This window comes from Bos mutus, chromosome 16 (genome assembly GCF_027580195.1).
Source record: "Bos mutus isolate GX-2022 chromosome 16, NWIPB_WYAK_1.1, whole genome shotgun sequence".
Lineage (NCBI taxonomy): Eukaryota > Metazoa > Chordata > Mammalia > Artiodactyla > Bovidae > Bos > Bos mutus.
In genome coordinates, this window is record NC_091632.1 from 61,380,856 (window position 1) to 61,405,271 (window position 24,416).

Here is a 24,416-nt window from a genome sequence, read left to right on the forward strand (position 1 = left end):
GTCCGACTCTTTTCGACCCCATGAATCGCAGCACGCCAGGCCTCCCTGTCCATCACCAACTCCCGGAGTTCACTCAGACTCACGTCCATAGAGTCAGTGATGCCATCCAGCCATCTCATCCTCTGGCGTCCCCTTCTCCTCCTGCCCCCAATCCCTCCCAGCATCAGAGTCTTTTCCAATGAGTCAACTCTTCGCATGAGGTGGCCAAAGTACTGCAGTTTCAGCTTTAGCATCATTCCTTCCAAAGAAATCCCAGGGCTGATCTCCTTCAGAATGGACTGGTTGGATCTCCTTGCAGTCCACGGGACTCTCAAGAGTCTTCTCCAACACCACAGTTCAAAAGCATCAATTCTTTGGCATTCAGCCTTCTTCACAGTCCAACTCTCACATCCATACATGACCACAGGAAAAACCATAGCCTTGACTAGACGGACCTTTGTTGGCAAAGTAATGTCTCTGCTTTTGAATATGCTATCTAGGTTGGTCATAACTTTTCTTCCAAGGAGTAAGCGTCTTTTAATTTCATGGCTGCAGTCACCATCTGCAGTGATTTTGGAGCCCAGAAAAATAAAGTCTGACACTGTTTCCACTGTTTCCCCATTTATTTCCCATGAAGTGATGGGACCGGATGCCATGATCTTCATTTTCTGAATGTTGAGCTTTAAGCCAACTTTTTCACTCTCCACTTTCACTTTCATCAAGAGGCTTTTTACTTCCTCTTCACTTTCTGCCATAAGGGTGGTGTCATCTGCATATCTGAGGTTATTGATATTTCTCCTGGCAATCTTGATTCCAGCTTGTGTTTCTTCCAATCCAGTGTTTCTTCCAGTCCAGTGTTTCTCATGATGTACTCTGCATATAAGTTAAATAAACATGGTGACAATATACAGCCTTGATGTACTCCTTTTCCTATTTAGAACCAGTCTGTTGTTCCATGTCCAGTTCTAACTGTTGCTTCCTGACCTGCATACAGGTTTCTGAAGAGGCAGTTCATGTGGTCTGGTATTCCCATCTCTTGAAGAATTTTCCACAGTTTATTGTGATCCACACAGTCAAAGGCTTTGGCATAGTCAATAAAGCAGAAATAGATGCTTTTCTGGAACTCTCTTGCTTTTTCCATGATCCAGCGGATGTTGGCAATTTGATCTCTGGTTCCTCTGCCTTTTCTAAAACCAGCTTGAACATCAGGAAGTTCACGGTTCACATATTGCTGAAGCCTGGCTTGGAGAATTTTGAGCATTACTTTACTAGCGTGTGAGATGAGTGCAATTGTGCAGTAGTTTGAGCATTCTTTGGCATTGTCCTTCTTTGAGATTGGAATAAAAACTGACCTTTTCCAGTCCTGTGGCCACTGCTGAGCTTTCCAAATTTGCTGGCATATTGAGTGTGTCATTTTAACAGCATTATCTTTCAGGGTTTGAAATAGCTCAACTGGAATTCCATCACCTCCACTAGCTTTGTTCATAGTGATGCTTTCTAAGGCCCACTTCACTTCACATTCCAGGATGTCTGGCTCTATGTCAGTGATCACACCATCGTGATTATCTGGGTTGTGAAGAACTTTATTGTACAGTTCTTCTGTGTATTCTTGCCACCTCTTCTTAATATCTTCTGCTTCTGTTAGGTCCATATAGCATTGCAGTTTTAATTTGCATTTCTCATACAACTAATGTTCAACTTTTTTATTCACAATAATTATTAGTAACTTGAATATCTTCATTGGTAAAATATCTACTCATCTTTTGCCTATTTTTATGTCAGATTATTTATCTTACTGAGTTGTAATTGTTATTCATGTATTTTGGGTACTAGTCCTTTATGAAAAAATATGTATGACTTGCAAATATTTTCTCCTTATGTGTGTCTTGTCTTTCTATTAGGATAATGGCATCTTTGGCAATACAAACAGTTTAAATTTTGGTAATGCTCAATTTATCAGTTTTTTTATGGATCATGTTTTGGAGTTATGTTTAATAATTTTTTTCCTACTCAAGATCACAAATATTTTCTTTGATATTTTCCTCAAGAAGTTGTATAGTTTTAGCTCTTACATTTTGATCTATAATCCATTTTGAGTCAATTTTGCATATGATATGAAGGTTCTATGTCCAGGTTTTTCCATGAGGAATACAATAATCCTAGCATCCTTGTTGAAAAGATTATTGTTTCCCAGTTATTTGTCCTGACTTTCTTTGCTAAAAATCAATTACCCTTTAATGAAATGAACTATTTATGGACTCTTAAATCTGTTCCATTGATTACTAAGTGTATTCCTGCACCAATAACACACTGATTTTTTTAGTTTGTTTTTTGCTAAGATGTTATAGTAAGTTTTGAAATCAGATAAAATAATGCCTTGAGTCTGTTATGTTCAAAACTAATTTTGGCTATCTAGGTCCTTTGTATTTCCTTATAAATTTTAAGAGAATTTTGTCAATTTTTGCAAAAATACTTGCTTGTATTTTGAGAGATTGCATTGATTATATACACCAATTTGTGGTGAGTTGCCATCTTAATCATATTGTATACCTTTGGTTGAGTTCCAGAAGTAGTTGTTTTTATCAATTTGTCCAACTTGATAGTTGCCTTTAGAGAGAGGATTTGCCAACCCTGTCACACAACCATGCATGTGAATTCTATAACTCCAACCAAACTCTAAGCTCTAGGAGGCAGCTACCATATTTTCCACTACTTTGACACTCATTAAATAAAGTAAATTGCTTTTTTCTATCATATAATGTGCTGTGATGGAAAGGATTTCATAGACTTTGGAGAGGATATTGCTTGTAGATATGGCAGGAAGAATTGCAAAACAAGCATTGTCAGCATTATTATCTTCAGAAAGAGAGAAATGTCTGACAAGCTTCACTGACTAAAGTCAGACAAGGCCCAAGCAAGAAAAGTCATGGACACCAATCCAGTGTTCCAGAGTCTGTTCTCCTTCAAAGACAGGAAAAAAGAAAATAAACCTAAATTCCTATAAAATGGAATTTGGTTAGTTTTATGGGGACTTCTGGAGAGGAAAAATATATAGGGATATTTTTCTAAAGTATGTTGAAGAAAATTTATCTCAGGCATCATTTATGAAATGGGACTATAATTATGTTTCTGTCATGTTTTATATTGAGATATGTCTGAGGCTTGGGAATGGGTTAGAGGGCCTTTCAAAAGTCCCTCCTAAGAATCTTCAAATCTTGATTTATGTATCCTCCTACCACATCCATATCCATAGCTGTATTTTCTGAGTTAAAGCACAGAAGATTTATCAGTTTTTAACATATGAGAGCCTCACACATTTATCTCTCAAGTGTCATAATGGTGGACTTTCACAAGGCCCCAAAGCTTGGCACAGACTTTGAACTGTGTTTTTATTTTTATACCTTTCCTGTATTGAAAGACACATAGTGGAGAGAAAAGCGAACTGTGTTAGAGAAAGAATACAGCTGATACCCAGGTTGGGCCACCCAGAATGCACCAGGATTAATGACAATTTGGCCTGACAGCATCCTGACCACAAGAAATGAAGTCACCCTAGGAAGTGTTTTGTAGAAGAAAATTAAATCAGCAGAGTGAAAAGGGGAAAAAAAGAATTAAAAGCATAAAGTCTAAAATATACATTGTCCAAGTATTTTCCCCCCATTAATTTTGGAAGCCCTTGAGTGTTTCCAGGGAAATTTAATCTGCATGTTTCTGACCCATTTACACTTAACTCACCACAACGTTGTTTTCTGAGTCATTTGTTGTCCAAGAAGCACTCTGAACCTCGTTCATAAAGACTTTTATTAAAGTGATTGTTTTCTTTTTCCTTCAAATGAAATTATGCTTTTCCAGATTGAAATGAACATTGAAATGATCCCTAAATTTAAAACTTGTGACATATAAGATGGAACCACTTTTGATCATAATGTATTCCTAGTCAGGTTTCCAACCCAAGGTGTTTTGGTCTTGGCAGCATTACAATAAGAGGTTGAAATGAAAAGACACAGGTTTGTTGCTCTTTGGATAGACAAAGTGAGCCCTCTCAGGCCTTTAAAAAAAAAAAAAAAAAGGCAAAGCTTTTAAGGAACCCCAGCCAGTCTAACAGTCAGCCCTGCTTTAGAATCCATTGCAAATAAAGCTCGGAACTTGAGCACACTGGAAGCACTAGGAATGCTTCACGATCTTCAGGGCTTTGTGGCCCAAGAGACTAAACTGTAAAACGAGGGCAGCAGTAGCTTCTACCTCTAGGATTTCAGTGAGGATTAAATGAGATAATCGTGTAAGGCAGCAGGCCTCAACATTTTTGGCACCAGAGGCCAGTTTTGTGGAAGACAATTTTTCCTGGGATCAGGGCAGTGAGGGGGTTGGTTTCAGGATAATTCACGTGCATTAATTTTTATGTACTTTATTTTTATTATTATTAATTGATATATACAATGAAATAATTATACAACTCACCATAGTGTGGAATCGGATCATTGGGCGTTAGATTCTCATAAGGAGCACACCTCACAAATCTCTCACTTGCGCAGTTCACAGCAGATCTGCACTCCTATGAGAATCTAATGCAGCCACGGATCTGACAGGAAGCGGAGCTCAGGAACTCAGGTGATAATGTGAGCAATGCGGAGTAAATATAGATGAAGCATCGATTATGCCTGCCACTCACTTCCTGCGGTGGGGGAACATCTCCAATCAGTTGACTTTAAGTAAAGGAGATTACCTCAATAATGTGGATGAGCCTCATGCAATCAGTTTTGAGGCTTTTAAGAACAAAAATAGGTTTCTCGGAGAAAAAAATTCTGCCTAAAACTCCATCATCAATTTCTGCCCCAGTTTCCAGACTGTTGCCTTACCCAGTGGATTTCAGACTTAGCAGCCCACACAAATTGATATGATGTATCCATCCTTAAAGATGTTGATAATTTCTCCCTTAGAGTAGAGGCTTGACCCAGAAAGTGAGCGTTTTGCTTGATAACTTCCAAAGCTTCCTAAATTGTTTCAATCTTCTATTTGGAGGAAGAAGCATTGACTTCACTTGCTGTCTGTCACCATTATGATCCAAGGGTGTAGAGGTTTGCTTGCCCCATTTGCTTCAGTGTTACCAAGTCGCATGTGATACAACATTTATTCCGTCAGCAAACGTTTATTGAGTGCCTCCTCTGTGCCAGGTACTCAACCTAGACACTGTGGAGTAGAGCTGTAAAAAAAAGCAAAAAACCCTTTCCCCTGTGAGATTTACATCCTCATGAGGGAAGACAACATGCAAACAAATAAATAAGTAAAATATATTATTGATATGATGATAGGTTCTTTGGGGAAAAACAAGTCAGGGGAGGAGGCAGGCAATGCTAGAGGTAGGTGTCATTGAAATAGGTTGATGAGCCGAGTCTTCCTTAAAAATATGACCTTGGAGCAAAACCAATGTATCAATAATGCTATGTGGAAATTGCCAAATATTTCTGTTTTAAAATGACAGAAAATTCTGACTCACAATGGTTTAAACAATAAAGGAAGACCATTTTTCACATAACAAAAATAATAAGTATAGCAGCATTTATTGAGCATCCACAGTGTACCAGACACTCTTTTGAGCAGCCTACATGTATGCACTCACTTAAGGCTCACAATCAGCCTTATAAAGTAGGTACTTTTTGTATCCTTGTTTCATAGGTGGAGAGACCAAGGCTCAGAGAGAGTGAGATTTTTCCAAAAGTTTGTGTGACTGGCAAGTGGCATAGCTCTACAGATTTGTCCCTGGCCAAGTTTCTTTCCTGACTCAGATGTTTGCCAACGAGAGAAAAGGCAGGTAGATCATGTCAGGGCTCTGTCCCAGGTCTTCCCTGTGTCTCTCCTAGCTCCAGTCTCCTCTCTGTTTTGCCTTATCCTCAGCTGTAGTGAGATGGCTGCAGCATTTCCATGAGTCACGCTTGGACACAAGAGAGAAAGGGACTGTCCTTCCTGGGTCACCCCAGGAAGTACTAGGACACTTATCTTCACGGAACACGGGAAGGCAGTGGGTCAATGGGCCCATTCCTAGACCAATCACTACTAAAGGGGAATAGGTTTAGATCAAACTAATTTTTTTCAGGAATGACAAGGATATCGGGATTCAAATGAAAGACTTTGCCAATGATCTATTAATGGCTTGTGCTTGTATTACTTTCCTCAGCTGAGGTCCATCAACAGAAACGAGTAAACATCATGTCTTTCACAGCCAGAGTGCATGCTGTATGTCACACTCCACCTTGGAGAAACTGAATGTTTGATCTATTTGATTCTGTTGTGGATCTTGGACATGAACCCAGGATAGGCAGTGGTCATATAAAAAAGGCCACAGCTCCACTGGGGGCACGTGCTGCAAATTCTGTTCTCAGTCTTCAGGATTTTAGTGTTGAGCTGTTTTATACTACCCTCTCCTAACTGACATCACCAGAAGTGTTGATAACAAGAAGGGCTGTTTATTTTGACCTCATACATCAAAGTGACTGGATTTCTTATCAGATGTGTTCAAAAGCTTTTAGTCTGACTAAAGACCATCAGGAGATTTTTGGCTGTGTGCTAAAAGTGAGAGTAGAAAAAGGCCACTGAGTGTATTTCTGAAATCACACTTGGGTAAAAAAGCAGAAACTACACAAATGGAAATTATTCTGAAATTTCTCTGAAGATAGTACATGATTATTTCAACAATACTTATTTTATAGACTGTGCTTGATAATGTTTATCTGGTCCATTATAAAGCAAACCAGTCAAAATGCCTAATCACCCATGCAATTTCGTTTGATACCAAACACTAATAGGGAGATTTTCATTATCAAACAAACTTGGATTTTATCCCTATTCAGCATTTGCCTCCAATCAAACTTACTATCTCCCTTTTCAGTTTGGCATGGGAGTACGATATTACAAATATCTATATTGTCCCAGCACCCTATAATGGTATTACAATGACAATTTTATTAGGTCCATAAAAATTTTGCAACTTCCCCACAGCACACTGTAATTTCACCAACAGTTGTAAAAGGTCTTAAATTATATTTGTGCAAAATTGAGATGAATGGGCTTGAGCATTAATGCATTTCTCGTTGTGTAATAGGGACTTTTTCTTCCCTCTCTCTTTGCCAAGAACACAGAAAAGACTATCCCATTCAACTATTTGTCAACTCCCATTAGAAACATTTAATACTAATAAAATTTATGGAGTCAGTTTCCAAAGGATACTGCCAGAAGACTTCATGATTACTACATCGGTACTTAAATACAACCATTGTTCACCTTATAAAAATCTATATGCAGCCTGACAGGTATAAAATGTAGCTTTGTGTGCTGAGTCAGCATCATAGACTTTTTTTTTTTGGTTGAAGTAGAGTTCATGAAATAAAAGTAAATGTGTTCTCGAGCCAGTGAGGAAAGATTGATCTGAAAATATTCCCCCAATAAATATGAAACTGACAGACTATGATGCTATATGCCTATTCTCAGCTGAAAAAGAAATAAAACATGATTCAATTGAATCTGTAAGTAGGGAATAAGTGAATTCACTTTCAAGGTTTTATATACATAGTCACAAATGTTAGCTTGAGCATGTAAATTACAAAAGGTTAAATAAAGTGCTGTCTTTCAAATAGGAAGATTTGGCCAACAGATCTCTCAAGTAGCATTTCTAGAAGTCAAGATGGCTTTGCCTCTATCCACATACACACGCACTGTCATTCTTGGAATCTGATTCTTTAAGCCATAATTGTTTCTTCCTCTAAACTCCCCACATAACAATGTGACAATTTCTGATTTGTATCATAGTTATTTGTGTACAAGCCTTCTCATTCCTAATAGGAGCTCCTTATTTTATTTTGTTATTATCTTTAGCTAAGCTACAATGAATTGTAAATGATAGGTATTTCTCATGTATTTGCCGAATTAACAAAAAAAAAAAAAAAAAAGAATGAATGAGATGTCTGTCACCCAGACTATGCAATCTGTAGTAACTCATGGAGCTAACAAGTTCATAAGAAATAGTATCATGGAAGTAAGGAATTTACAACTGTGACACCCTCATAAGTATCAGTGTTTATTAAGCTAAATGATGGTGCAGAAGAACATAAGACAGTGGTGGTTAAGCTGGAATATAAGTAGCCCTGAAGGTATACACTGTCCAAGGGGCTATTCACTTGGGTAATTTTAAGGGAATACATTTTCTGTTTCTCAGCTTCCATATTTGGTTTTTAAAAATCTCTTTGCTTGAAGAAATGTCTGGAGTTGACATTTCCTGTCCATTCTTCCTTCTGCCAATTGACAAAAGACAGACATACCTCTGATCCTGAACCTTATGATGGTGCATTTTCCTGAGGTGTGAAATCCTTCAGCCCTCCCCCTGTCAAACAGACCATTTGAAATATTGGTATTGGTGAAGGCTCCTGTGCCTATAGGAGACACCTAAACCAGTGAGAGGGCTCCTTATGTTTTCCTATTTTATGTACTTATGCGTATAAAAGCAAAGTGTGGCGTTATACCCTAAGTATTATCAACCCATTTAGGATGTTCTGAAGTTAGATATATTTTAGAGTGCAAAAGCAAGTGAGATAAAGATTTTTGTTTAATGATCTTGTTCTTTTCCATCCTCCAACTATTCTCCAAAAAAAAAATGAACTGCTCCTGAGGAAGAGTTCTGCAAGAGCAAAGAAAAAAAATGCTGATTAAAAAAATTATATATTGAAGGCAACTGCAACTTTGTAATACCCAAGCACAAACTCATGGCACATTTTCCTGCCTTTTTAATTCATCTTTAAAATTCAAAAGTGAAATGGCTGTCAAAAAATTAGCATTTAATTAATTAAATTAATATAATTAAATTAATATTTATATTAACGAGTGTAAGGAATTATACTTCCAAAAAACTAAGAAAATGAAGGAGGACCTAACTGAACTGCCATCTGATTAATTATTTAAAATACTTTTGATGATAGATCTCTTAATTGCCTTTTAACACTTAAATCAAAAGGCATTCATTCCCATCTAATTTATTATGAGAACAAAATATCTTATTGCTACATCTGTTAAAATAAAAAAATAGAAATAGTATTCATTCTGAATTCCATTTGTCTGGTAATTAAGAGAACAAATAGAGAATTTTAAATCTCCTATCATTAAAAAATTTACATCCCATAAAATTTTGTATTACTGTATGAGTAATAATCATAAATTGTAAGATTATAAGTAATTTTTTAAATTGTGATATAATTTTGGTTTTTGACTGACTATGCAGTAATAACGTTTGTGATAATTGAATGATTCAGCACAGCAGAAATTGTTTCCAACATGGAGCCTTGTGGGCACTGAAAATTTAAATTAAACATTTAAAAGATATGGTGTTGCTAATAAGAGTGGTATGGTGTTCAATAACCATAAAACAACTGTTAAATTAGCTCAAAATTCTGTGAGAGTAGAATGATAATATAAATTAAGGTAAGAAGAAGAACCTTTAAAATTCCCAACTGTGAAAATAGGGCTTAATTATCTATATGTAAGTAGATGATGGTAGGATCAAATTTTTATGCTATATACTTTTGGAAGTGGCACTAGTGGTCAAGAATGGGCCTGCCAAAGCAGGAGACAAAAGAGATGCAGGTTTGATCCCTGGGTCAGGAAGATCCCTGGAGAAGGAAATAGCAAGCCACTTCAGTATTCTTGCCTGGAGAATCCCATGGATAAAGGAGTCTGGAGGATTACAGTCCTTGGGGTCGCAAAGAGTCAGCCACGACTGAAGCAACTTGGCATGCCAAAATAGTGAGGTAACAATTTTATATTAACTGTCAATTCCTGCAACACACAAGTAATTTTCATAGTATTGCTTAACATATTATGCAAAAATTTAGGTGTCAATATAAAGATGAACAAATGACATGAGTTTTAGACATTCTTATGAAAAAATGTAATTAAAAAAGATTGAAGTTCCCTAATTTCAAACTGGTCTCTATGCTGAGAAAATATCCAGTTTAGCGGGAAAGAAAGAAAGCATAGATAAAATCAGTTAACAACAAATACACTCAGTATTCTAGCTTTAATTTCTTTGTTCTCTCTGAGGCTGCAAGTACAAATCTGATCATTAACTCTAGTAAATCCATTCAACAACACTGCTCAGCCCTCTTTGGCCAGGCTCTAGTCAGATGCTGAAAGTGTAAAGGTTGACATGACAAGAATGTTACCCTGATAGGGTTCACTCTCTGGTAGGTGAACTTCCCAGGACAAACCAAACTGACCCAGAAAATGGCTTAAGCACTTCAGCTACATTAATAGATTTAAATGATTCCTATAACGTGGATTCTTTCTGAGTAATGATTTATTTCTTATAAAAATGGTAAAAATTTTTATCATGTGCAAAGTTCACAGCAACATTATTCACAATAGCCAAAAGATAAAACCAATCCAAACTTTCATTACTGGATAAATACAATGTGGTCTGTGCATTCAATGGAATAGCATTCAGTCTTCAAAACAAAGGAAATTCTGAGACATGCTACAACATGGATGAGTTTTGAAGACGTGTTAAGTGAAATAAGCCAGACTCAGGACAAATACTGTATTATTCTATTACATGAAGTACCTAGAGTAGCCAAATCCATAAAGACAGAAAGTAGAATGGTGGTTTCCAAGGCCTGGGAGTGGGGTGGGAGTAGGAAGGAATGGGGAACTATTGCTTAATGGGTATAAAGTTTCAGTTTGGGAGAATGAAAAAAATTCTGGAAATGGATGGTGGTGATGGTTGCACAACAATGTATGTGCTTAATACCATTGAACTGCACACTTGAAATGAGTAAAATAGTGCATGTTATGTATGAGTGTGTGCTAAGTCCCTTCAGTAATGTCTGACTCTTTGTGACCCTATGGACCGTAGCCCACCAGGCTCCTCTGTCCATGGGATTCTCCAGGCAAGAATACTGGAGTGGGTTGTCATGCCCTCCTCCAGGGGATCTTCCTGACCCAGGGATTGAACCTGCATCTCTTATGTCTCCTGCATTGGCAGGCAGGTTCTTACCACTAGCGCCACCTGGAAAGCCCATGTTACATATATTTTATCACAATAAAAAGGTGGTAAAAATGAATTGATCCACTATTTAATTACATACCTTTTCAAAATATATTTACTAAGCACCTACTACATTCAGGCACCACGCTATTGACACAAAAACTAAAATATGATTCCTGTCATCAAGGATCCCTGAGTCCAGCCCTTTTTGAGTGTGATTCCAGATTGTATTAGCCAAGGAATGTGAATTTTCAAAATGGGAGCAAACAGGTAAATCAAGTCCTTGAACTAAGCTTGAGCTCAGCTTCTACAGCCTGATTATTCCTTTCAATCAAATTAACCAAAGCCCTAATAAATGCATACTTCATGGTAAGATAGCTTTCTGCTTTACTCACATGCAAAATCTTTAGGTAGAAATTAGTCACACAACTGAAATTCTTGAGACTCATACCTGCTTCTTAAGCTACGTGATTCAACACAACAGGTTGTCTTTAGAATGATCAGTAATTGCACTACAATCAACTTTCTCAAAAACTCTATGATTGTTAAGCCAAAAATAAAACATAAAAAATTCACCCCTGTTTAACTCAAATCCAATGAGCTGGAGAGCTGCCAAATCTTGCTTTGTTTTATGATCTGTGGAGACGGCCTTAGTCTCTCTTCTTTTCAGCATTAGGGGAAGTAGGTCTCTCGTGAGTATTATTCTCCCCAGATAGTTCTCTTCTTTGCTGCAGTCAGAAGATAAGTTGAAAATGTGGTAGGAAGAAAATCCTACCCAATTCCCTTCTTAAACAACCAAGCAACAACAAACAGGGCATCAAGTGCTATTACAGGAAATGACCTCAGAGAGAATCAATTCTTTGAAATCACAGATTGGAAACAGAGGCTGTGGGGAGAGAGAGCTCCCAGGAACCAGAAAGGCAGCAATACAGATGATTTTTTTAACTTCTTATTTTGTATTGGGGTATGCATGCAGGCTAAGTCACTTCAGTCGGATCCGACTCTTTTCAACCCTACAGACTGTAGCCCTCCAGGCTCCTCTGTCCATAGGATTATCCAAGCAAGAATACTGGAATGGGTTGCCATGCCCTTCTCCGGGGGATCTTCCTGACCCAGGTATTGAGCCCACACCTCTTACATCGCCTGCATTGGCAGGTGGGTTCTTGAGCACTAGCGCCACCTGGGAAGTATATTGGAGTATAGCTGATTAACAACGTGCTAGTTTCAGTCAACATATATACATGTGTCCACTCCCTTGAAAACTCCCCTCCCATCCAGACTGCCCCATAACACTGAGTGGAGTTCCCTGTGCTACACCATAGGTCCTTGTTGGTTATCCATTTAAATATAGCAATGTGTACACGTCCATCCCAAACTCCCTAACTCTCCCTTTCCCCCATCCCTCCCCACTGGAAGGAAGGTATCCCCTATCCTTCCCATAAGTTCCTTCTCTAACTCTGGGAGTAAACACAGATGAATGTTTTAACCCATCTCCCCAGGCCCAGTTCTATGCTTAACAGTTTAATCCTCCTGAATCTAAGGGGTAAAAGTGGAAAATTCACCCCAACCAGTTACTTAGAATTGCTTAGAGCAAAACAAAGAAGTCACTGTTGACTTCAATGGTGGTTGAAAGTGTTTACAACATATAGCATCAACACTAAGTATGCTCAGAGTCTGGACAGCTATTCCAATACCTTGCACTGCTGTCTACTTGGTGAGGAAAATCAAGAATGACAGCAGCTAGTAAAGACCACCTCAGCATTTTGGGGTCTTTCCCTAGAGCAAGACTCTCTCCCCTAAACGAGTACAGACATCTGCATATCACGATTTGCTGGGGAAGAGGGTGGCTGGCCACAAACAGCCTGTGGAATCCAAACGAATCCAAATACAAGGAGGAGGAGAAAGATGGTACAGAAAGAGTTGCCCCCAAACCCCACAAATCTGCCAAATTAGAAAAGCGAGGAAGAGAAACCTGATTTCCAAGACACACTGGGAAGACGGGAAGGGATGTAAAGTTTTTCTGTATGCCTTCCCAACCAAAATCCCACTTGCAAAATAGAGTTGTTATAAAAATAGATTTAAGGATAATGGGGGCCTTGTAGCTGGGGGACTAGGAAGGTACAGCTGACCAAATTTAGCAAGAATAAAGACTTTCACAGTGAGGTTTTTCTGTTTTTTGATTATCAATGACTACTCTGATGCTTTTTTTTTTTTCCCTTTTCAATATTCTCTACAGTAAATCAGAAACCACATGACCGTCGTTTCTCCTGCTGTAATTTACAGAGATGTAGTATAGCAAGAAAAACAAATGATACTGACTCAGATTCCAAAGAACCCAAGGATCAGATTTCCAGGCAATAGTTGTGAATAGCATTTATCCACCATGTAATTTTCCTTTTCAGTGTGTGACTCTCTGTGTGTGTATGTGTGTAAGCCTGGGTCTAACAAACAGAGGGTGGAAATAAGAGGGTAAAGGAAATAATAGTTTCAGTTATCTGAAGAGAAGGCTTTTTTTATCCTATATAGAAATGCTGTAAATCCCACCAAGTTTACTTGGGGGCTCAGAAATGAGAGAAGGGGAAGAAAGCATGAAAGGAAGGAAGGGAGGGACAGAGAAAGAATGAAGAAAAAATGAAAGAAGGAAGAGAAAGAAAAAGAGCAAAAAATAAAAAAACATACTTAGGTGAAAACCACTACTTGGGAGAAAAACAAAGTGAGGCCACATGTTGGGGAATAAATGGGTTTCCACATGTGAATGCCAATATATTATTGACTTACCCTGAGTCATAAATATGACAATTTGCCTCATTTCATAGTGAGGTCAGTCTCAGCCCAAATAAGCAGCCATCCTCTGCTTACTTAATGTTCCTAAATATGAGCTTTCCCCAAAGCTCTCCGCGCGTATAATATAACGCCATGTGCATATGCAGTGGGGAGGAGGGATCGGGGAGGTGACAGAAAGCAAGCTGTGAACACAAAGATACTTTTAAGCCGAATACTTGTACATGATATATAGAACAGAAGATCGTCCATCATGGTTATTGAAACTGTGACCAGCAAAGCTATAAACCTGACACGAAAGAAGAGAAAATATGACTTGTTAGGTTGAAAAAGCACCAAAGAGGGAATTATAAAAGGGAAAATTTCATGACAAATTAGTTTGTATTTTTTGTTTTCATTTCTGACACATGATAGGAAATGCTATATGTTTGCTTAAGGAAGTGCAAATTTCTCCACTTCATCCATTTAAAATCCTCACCCTTAGGCCTTTTGTACTGAAGCATAAAGTTTGGAGACCTTAAAAAGTCATAATGTTTCCCCAAAGAATTTGGCCTCAGAAACATATTACAATTCAGAACGGCTAAAAAGGAAAGCCATTTTACAGCAATCTGGCGGTGTCTGCTTCAGACGGCTCGCAAGGAGCATCAATTCATTCTCATGGTTTCTTTACCATATTTGATGAAATATTAGATGCGATTGAAACAAGCCGCTCAAGCAAGAAAGTCATAAACTTGGAAACAGTGTTGTAAAACAAAAGTGCGCTAACATGAAGTAAGTCTCAGATTGGAAAAAAAATGCCCGGTGGCTTGCTCATAGACTAATCATACAATGAGCTGGAAAGTTACAGATGTTAAGGACCAATCTGCTCTTTTATACACATTCCTCTTCTGGGAACTAAGATTTGGAGCTTAGTAATAACCATTCCCCCAACTCTGGGGAGCAGATAAAGCAGAGCAAGTAAAAGAAAAAAGCTTAAGTTCAAGAGAGGGTACTGAAAAGTCCCTATTTTAATATGCTCTGCAATTTCTGTGGGAGGGGAGGGTGGAGGTGGGTGGAAAGGAGAGGAGTGAAGAGAAGACAAGATGATAATAAGGAAATTCCCCCCATGCAATATATTAGTAGCTACAATAACAGTAATATTGCACGATTAACAAAATGATGATACCTTTCAGTTACAGCTGCAATTTAATCTTGAAAGACATCAGTTCTCTCTAAATCACTCTACAAAAAATTATAGAATTCTACAATCCCAATCAAAATCTCAACAAAACGCTTTTAACCAAAAAAATTATTCTAAAATGTAGTCTAAAGAATGAACAAGCAGAAATTGCTAGGAAAAGGATGATTAATGGAGAGAGGTATATTTATCTTAACAGATTAAAATTAACTATAAAATCATTATCACTAAAACAGTCTAGTATTCAGGCAGGAATAGAATTGAATATAAAAATAATACCAACATATATGTAAACTTAGTTTATATCAAAGATGGGATTTCAAATCAGATCAAAAAAAAGATGGAGTATGCTTATAATAATGTTGGAAAAATCTGTTAGTAATTTATAAAATAAATTAAGCTGCATCTCAACTCACTCCTGATTCCAATATAAATTTTAAATGAATCAAATATTTAAGTAAAAAGAAATGCAAACATAAAAGCACTAGGAAAATATGGGTGAATACTTTTATAATTTTGTGATGGAGAAAGCTGTTCCAAGTATAACAGAAAATTCAGAAACCATAAAATATAATGAAATCTTGCTGCATAAAAATAAGATGAAATGTATGAAAAAAAGAAATCAACAAAGTCAAAATAGCAAAGACAACTGGGAAATTTTAATAATACTATATTTTCACCTCAGCAAATTATGTTATATAAATGAATTCATGCATTTAAGCTAATATACAAAGAGTTCTCAGAGATAAATATAAAACAATCCCAACAGAAAAAATCATATGAAGAATGCGTACATTCAAATAACCATAGAAATACGAATATCCAGGGACTTTCCTAGTGGCTCAGTGGTTAAGACTCTGTGCTCCCGTGGTTTGATCCCTGGTCAGTGACCTAGATCCTGCATATCACAAGGCATGGCCTAAAGAAAAAAAAAAGAAATATAAATATTCAACATCCTTAAGAAAAATATTCAATTTCACTATTAATTTAAAAAATGCAAATAAAATGCCAAAGAGATATCATTTCTATCAGATTAGCTATGATTTTTAAAATAATTATAGGATCCCTCAAGAGTCCTATAATAGCTTCTAAAGTGTTGTTTTCGTGCTTGCTCTTCTATAGAGAATTCTTACAAGAGGCATCATTTTAAAAGGTAAACCACATTAATTCCAGGATTTGGATCCTGACTACCTGGGTTTGAATCTTAGTTCTGCCTCCAACTCAGTGTGTGAACTTGACCAATTCATCTAATCTGTTTATGCTTTTGTAAAATGAAGATGATAGTGATAGTGTCTAGTTCTTGCATTGAAAAGATTACGTGTATTAACATGTGGAACATGCTTGGAACACCTTGTATATAGCAGACACTTATCAAGTATTAGTGCTGAGGAAAATGCTGCTGCTGGTGATGCTAATGGTGATGATACCACAGTCCTGCACAGAAACTTCCGGTGGCATCCCACCAAACTCAGAATAATACACAAAACGCTCATCACAGCCTTAGAGGTGCTACAGAATCTGGCCCCTGCATATCTGCAATCCAACTACTGGGCCTCCTTCACTCGGTTGAAGCCACACTAGCCAAAAACTTCATATACCCCCTTCACTCTAAGTGTCTTTGTAATTGCTCTATTGGACTTCCTGGTGGCTCGGCAGTAGAGAATCTGCCTGCCAATGCAGAAGTGGGTTTGATCCCTGGGTCAGGAACATCCCTTCATGTTTTCCAAACTATTAATAGTAATTACCTCTTACTAATAGAATCTGTTACTTCTGTCTTGCTTCCTTCCTTTCCTCCTGATATCTTTTCTTCATTCCTGATGTATTTGTTCTTTTCTTCATTCCTTCCTGGAGAAGGAAATAATAGCCCATTCCAGTATTCTTGCCTGAAGAATCCCATGGACAGAGGAGCCTGGCAGGCTACAGCTCATCGGGTCTTAAAGAGTCAGACACGACTGAGGGACTGAACAACAACTGCTTTATTCCTAGCCTGGACCACTGTTTGCCCAAACATGTTTCATTGTTTCCTCCTCAGGTCTTTGCTCCAATGGTCACCACCCCAGAAAAGATTTCCTGAAACACTTTATCTAAATTGGTCCCTACCTCCAACCCTGTTGAATACTGCTATATGTGATTGATTAAAACATAACCTAATCTTACTTTCTAGGGAGCAATTTAGCTATATATGTTATAACTTAAAAAGAACATTCCTTCATATCCAGCGATCTCACTCCCTTTCCTTAGTATAAGGAAATAAATCTGACAAGCATGTGAAGAACTATACAAATATTTTTTCCATCAAAACATGGTCTATAATAAAGAAAAACTAGCACAATCTAAAGGTTCATCAATGATCAATTTGCTATAAAAAAGGTACCCCAAAACTTTATGACTTTAACAATAGCCATTTGTTCAGCTAACACATTGTGGGTTGGCAAGTTGGCAGAGTTTAGCTGGATGGGTCTCCTGTTTGGCTGGCCTCACTCATATGTCTGTGATTAGCTGTCAGCTGGGCTGGTTCACATAGCAGTTTAGCAGGATTCCAAGAGAACAAATAGAAACATGCAAGGTCCCTTTTGATGACTAGGACCCGATCTTGCATAGTATCATTTGTATTTTATTTTTTCAGCCAAAACAAGTCAGACCCAGACCCAAATGATGCAGAAACCGACTCCACTTCTTCATGGCAGGAACAGCAAAACCACATAGCAAAGGAGCACAGAGAGAGAGAGGTAGAATATATGGCCATTTTTCAATCCATCAAAATAAAGAATGGGTTGAATAAACTATGGTAATAATGACACAAATTTTGCATCTATTAAAAAAATGGTGATGATCTATATTGATTTGTTCAGAAAGATGCTTATGGTATCTTTAAATAAGCAAAGCATAGTATTGCCACACTTATGATTTATATCCTATGTACAAACATATCTATACATGTAAAAGATATTGGGAAGGATGCTTTCCAAAATATTAATAGTAATTAGCTTTCACTAATAGAATCTGCTAACTCTGCCTTCCTTCTTGATATCTTTTCTTCATTCCTGATGTATTTGTTCTTTTTTTCCTCCCTCCCTTCCTTCCTTCCTCCCATCCCTTTTTCCTTCCCTCTTTCTTCTGCCTTACTTCCTGAATTCCCATAGCCAAGCGTCCCTTCCTAGAGTGAAGTGACTAGACTCTGCTCCTTATGCCTCATCCTATACTAGTTTAGTCTGGACAGTTCTTATGACACTAGAAGAACAAGAATATTATCATAAGCTTGCAGGTATGTTTCAGTTTTCCACCTGCACTGAAACTACAAAAACAAGTCTCATGGCCAAACTCAGAATCATGGAGCAGGGAAGCAGTCTTCGTCTCTTGCTTAGAGGAAGTGCAAAGTCACACATGGGAATTTGCTGTGTAACTCAGGGAACTCAAACCGGGGCTCTGTAACCACTGAAAGTGGTGGGATGGGGAGGGAGGTGAAAGGGAAATTCGAAGAGGGAGGACATAGATATACCTATGGTTGATTCATGTTGATGTTCGGAAGAAACTAACACAGTACTGTAGAACAATTACCCTTCAATTAAAAATAAATAAAATTAGCTACCAAAAAAAAGGGGGATGCAAGAAGGAAAAGGATCAAGAACTGCCCCTGTTAATGCAACCAACTACAACCATCTAGTCAAAGCTATGGTTTTTCCAGTGGTCATGTATGGATGTGAGAGTTGGACTATAAAGAAAGCTGAGTGCTGAAGAATTGATGCTTTTGAACTGTGGTGTTGGAGAAGACTCTTGAGAGTCCCTTGAACTGCAAGGAGATCAAACCAGTCCCTCCTAAAGGAAATCAGTCCTGAATATTCATTGGAAAGACTAATGCTGAAGCTGAAACTCCAGTACTTTGGCCACCTGATGCAAAGAACTGACTCATTGGAAAAGATCCTGATGCTGGGAAAGATTGAAGGCAGGAGGAGAAGGGGATGACAGCAGATGAGATAGTTGGATGGTATCACCCACTAGAGAGACATGAGTTTTGTAAGCTATGGAGTTGGTGTTGAACAGGAAAGCCTGGCATGCTGCAGTCCATGGAGTCTCAGAGTTGGACATGACTGAATGACTGAACTGAACTGTTAACAAGCATGGTGATCTAATTGGAAGGAATGGACTAGAAGATTTTCTCTTAAAGTTGTGCTTGCCTAGCAAACATATTGTTTCTTAGAAAAACTATTTGCTTAGGAAATGATAGAAGGCTAATAGGTATTATGTAAGGTAAAGCATCCTTACCATGATTTGACATCCATGTCTATCCAGTCAGGTCAGTTCAGTTCAATCGCTCAGTCGTGTCCATTGGATCATAGAAAAAAGTCTGTCTAGTGTTACCATAAAAATAAAATGAGATAAGTTTTAAAGTACTCTGAAAACTTTAAAGCTAGGTACAGATGATTATTCTATGTTGATTTCTGATTGCCAGTGAATGTCTTTTGGGCTTCCTTTCCTTTCCTTGGAGTTTTCAGGCAATGCAAAAATTATTTCAATAACAAAGTAAGCCAAACACGATTGGGTACATAAATCTGTTGCTGAAAAACAAAGACAACATTACACGATGTCTACCAAAGCCAAACACAAATTACTCTGCGGAAATTTACAACATTCGTGTGAATAATTGAAATTCAGCTAAATTATTATTATCCTTTCTAATACTTGACTTGCATCTTATGTCTACCAGAAGACTTGGTGATATTTAAAAATCAGATAAATTCCATTAAGCTATTGCTTTCATTAACATGAATCTCTGCCTGCAGGGATTCTAAAATGAGTCATTCTTCCTTGAAATGCATCCAGTTGCTGGAGCAGCTGTAAACTGTGGGAGTTGATACTCCCCAATATTGAGGTGAAAGAGTCACTGAGCCCCACCCTTTGGAAACTACTTTGGCTACAACACTCAGACAAAGTTCAAGGCCCTCATGATGAGGCCTAAAGCCTTTAATTAATCTATTTGCCTCTGCAGCTCCTGTGGTCCCCGAATACTTCATCACTGCATAGCAACAAACGCTTATATTTACTCATCCTTTTTCTCTGAGCAACAGTACACACTTCTAGATGTTCTAGCCAACATCTAGTCATGGAAAAATAAAAACTTAGCAAAAACTCACCAGGAAGATTTGTGCCCCAGAATAGGAAACACAGAATTTTTTTTTTTTTTTCCACAAAACCCTCTTAAGGTATCAGAAGTTTCTCACTTCATCCCAAGTAACTATTTAGCCTTTAACTGCTTGTCTTTTCCACTCATTTTCTTTCATTAATTAATTCAACAAATATTTATTGAGCGGTTTCTCTTTTTTTAGATATGGTGATAGGCACTGGCAGTTAAATTCATATCACAGTTTAAATTAAAGCACTGGCATGCAAATGTGCTCAGTCATGTCCAACTCCTTGTGACCCCAAGGATTGTAGCCCGCCAGGCTCCTCTTTCCCTGGGATTATCCCAGCAAGGATACTGGCTGCTGCTGCTAAGTCGCTTCAGTCATTTCCAACTCTGTGCTACCCCATAGACGGCAGCCCATCAGGCTCCCCTGTCCCTGGGATTCTCCAGGCAAGAACACTGGAGTGGGTTGCCATTTCCTTCTCCAATGCACGAAAGTGAGAAGTGAAAGTGAAGTTGCTCAGTCATGTCCGACTCTTAGCGACCCCATGGACTCCAGCCCACCAGGCCCCTCCATCCATGGGATTTTCCAGGCAAGAGCACTGGAGTGGGGTGCCATTGGAATGGGTTGCTATTTTGTGCTCCAGGGAATCTCCCTGATCCCGGGACTGAACCCACATCCCTTTTCGTCTCCTGCATCAAGCAGGTGGATTTTTACCACTGAGCCACCTGGGAAGCCCAAAGCACCAGAAGCCTTCTCAGTTCTATCTACTTATCAGTAAGAAGAAAGATTGGTTTTATCCCCTTTCCCTACTGTACCTTTCTTAAACCTTTGTGGAATAGGAAAGGCAAGGTGCTCCACTATCTTATACCTTGTGTGAATAACCAAGCTGAGCTATGAACTAGTTGACTAGGCAGAGCCCCAGGTTTACTGTCTCTTACATCTGTCTCTGGCTCTGTTAAGATTTAGTGCAACTGGCTTTGAAAAGAAATAAAGCATTTTGATAATGCTTTTATGTTTATATTTTAATCCTTTCTTTTAAATGTCTTTAATCATCTTAGACATAGTTATTTTATTATCTCTAAAAGATAGTTTTGTTATTGGAGCATTTTGGTAGCCTAATTCTTCTATTGTTTTTTCTCTCGTTCTTATTTATGGTGGATCTGTGTTTCATAATTGTAGATTATTAACTGATATCTGGAAGATATTATTATGGGAATCTTACATGGCGTAGATTGAGAGGATGTCCTTCCAAAGCAGAATTTTACCTTCTGCCATTCCATTTATCATTAAGCCCAAGACTTCTTTTTTATTTATGTCATAATCTAAATATACATGGGCCACACTGGTGGTAAAAATACTGAACTATAATTTCACATGAACACAAGTTCCTATTTATTTCAAAAGAGACATTTTGGAGTTTGTTGTTATTGCTGTTGTGCTGTTTATTTTCTAAAGAGCTTTTTACCGGGTCCTCGGATCTTAAAGGTCAAATTCCTCCCCACAGCCAAGGTAACTAGAACAACAAGTCAAGTGCTTACTATCTCTTTATTAGTTGTTTTCATATTTTCCCTTGAAAATTTCCTTTCCTTCTTATAAACTGGAGTATATATTTAATATAATGCTTATTCTATTTTAGTATATGTTTTTATGTGTTTCTAGAAAAGGATTTTCTTGAAACTTAATCCAAATATGTCTAGAAACTAGAGTCTTCCATTATTTTCTTGATATGATCAACTCAAACTTTCCATCAAGCAGCCTGACATATGTATGAGTTTTGACATAGAATGATCACAATTGTAAATTAGTGAGCAACCTTCTTACAGTTAGAGGCAATGTCTGTGTCTCACTTCAATTATGGGTCTGATAGGTGCTTAATAAATACTTCCTGATGAGTTAAATCGGAGAAGACAATGGCACCCCACTCCAGTACTCTTGCCTGGAAAATCCCATGGACGGAGGAGCCTGGTGGGCCGCAGTCCATGGGGTCGCTAAGAGTCAGACACGACTGAGCGACTTCACTTTCACTTCTCACTTTCATGCATTGGAGACGGAAATGGCAACCCACTCCAGTGTTCTTGCCTGGAGAATCCCAGGAACGGGGGAGCCTGGTGGGCTGCCATCTATGGGGTCGCACAGAGTCGGACACGAAAGAAGCGACTTAGCAGCAGCAGCAGCAGAAGATGAATTAATTAAAATATTTTTACTGATAAACTTCTTATCTGTTATAGCTACCCCTTGTTTCTCTATGGCAAGAATGGTTTTATTATTATTTTAAAATACGCAAGTGAGTCACCCTAAAGTAAAGAGGCAAATTCCACAAATGATGCATAAAAATTGGTGTTAGCAACTTGCCAATAATCACTCCTTCTATGACACATACTTACTAACAGAATTACTCACAGAGCCATAGCTGGTTCCTGTGACAAAGAGACACAGATATGGAGACTGTAGTACTGTTTTTAATTTTTAAATAATCATTAAGTGTATCTGAACAATTGATTAGTTTTCAAAGACCACCATAAAACTTAGCTTTAAAAATGAAGATTATTCATCTCTCTGGTAAACTGAAGATACCAAAGTAATATTTGATTCCCTATAAACTGGAAGCAAAATTAATTAACTGATAGTCAAATAAAATAAAGATTTTTAAATCCATGTTGTCATCACAGTACATAGGCCTATAACGTAGTCACTAAGCAAGTCACTATTTAATTATTTATGTGATCTCCATAGTTCTAAAAATAGACCCCATATTTCAAGCAGGGAAACAACTGAAATGACTGCTGTTTCTATTTCCCAGGGTTGTGGTGACAGTACAAGGAGATTGCTGTTTCCTTGGCAACAGGATGCAAAAGACCATCAATTTACCTCTAAACATGGATGCCAGAGAAACAGGGAAATCTTGTAGGCAAAGCCCTAGTCCAAGCAGGAAATTTCATTTTTTGGAAGAGTACAAATAGGATCAAAGGAAAAAGGCTAGAGAGCATGAGGATATATTCAACTTTCAGTGGCTTAACAACTTTGAGATTCAACTTGCCATCTATCAAGATAATTTGATAAAGCCCATTCAACTCAATTTCCTTTCCAAACACAAAAAGCATGAAATCTAGAGATAAGCCAGTCTGAGATAAGGCCTTGTGCTAATTTACTACCTGAATGAACTTAGGCAAGCCTCTAATACTAGTTTTCCTCATCATAAAAATGGGAGTAATAAGAATACCAGTCTTATAGGATTGTTATTATAGGATTAACAAGGCCATAAATAAGTAAACAAACTAGGGACACTAGTGTCTGACACCAATGAGTAGTCAAATATGTGCTATTATGCTAACAAACATTTAAATATTAAATATGATCAAAAGTTTGTACTAAATACTTTGATGGGTACAAAGATAAATCAGATATATACCTGGTCCATCAGGAGCTTAGATTCTAACAGAAGAGATGAAATAAGATAACGTTAAAAACTCCATGAGAGTAAGGACTCTATGTGTCTTATTCACCCTTATGTTCCTAGCATTCAAAAAATTTCCAATATAACATATGTATGCAGTATGTGAAAATACTCTTCTATCTCATAGAAAATGCCAAAGGTGAGCAGGAATAATATAAGAGAAAATTACGGACCTTGAACAGCAATCAAAGAAAAAATGTCTCCATAGTTTCTCACCTGTCAAAGGACAATAATGATTGCTCTTGGTTTGTTTCCTTCATACATGTTATTGTAAAGAGGAAGTAAGAATGTGTTTACCTGACAGCAGCAGATGGATAAAGCTAGCAACAAAATGATGATAAATAAACCGAAAGAAAATTAATGATATTTACAAAGAACCGTGCAGTGCTTCGTATGTGCTAGAGACTGTTTTAAGCATTTCACATGGGGTAATGAATCTTCTCTTTACAACAACTCTGTGAGATAGGTTTCATTATTATCTTTGTTTGTATAAAAGGAAACTGAAGATACAGAGAAGTTAAATCAAATGTCCAAAATCACACAGAGATTAAGTCGCAGAAACAGAATTTAATTTCTGGCAGGGTAGCTCCAGAGCCTGTGTTATGAGGCAAAGAATTCTTTGCCTCCCAACCAATGAAGCCAGGGGCCCAGACTCTCATCTGCTATTTTTACTTATTGGAAAACACTGGTCCTTTCAAAGCAGACCCTCCAAACTCCATGCTCAACTTCTGTCTCTTTCTAGCAACCTTCTCCAATACTTTCTACCAGAAGCTTGATTTCATTATCTGACTGCTTCCTGGGAGGAGGAGGAAGGGGAAGAGTGAGCTATAAATATCCCTTCCTAAGGGCCCCCCAAAGTGGAACCACCTGCTGGAC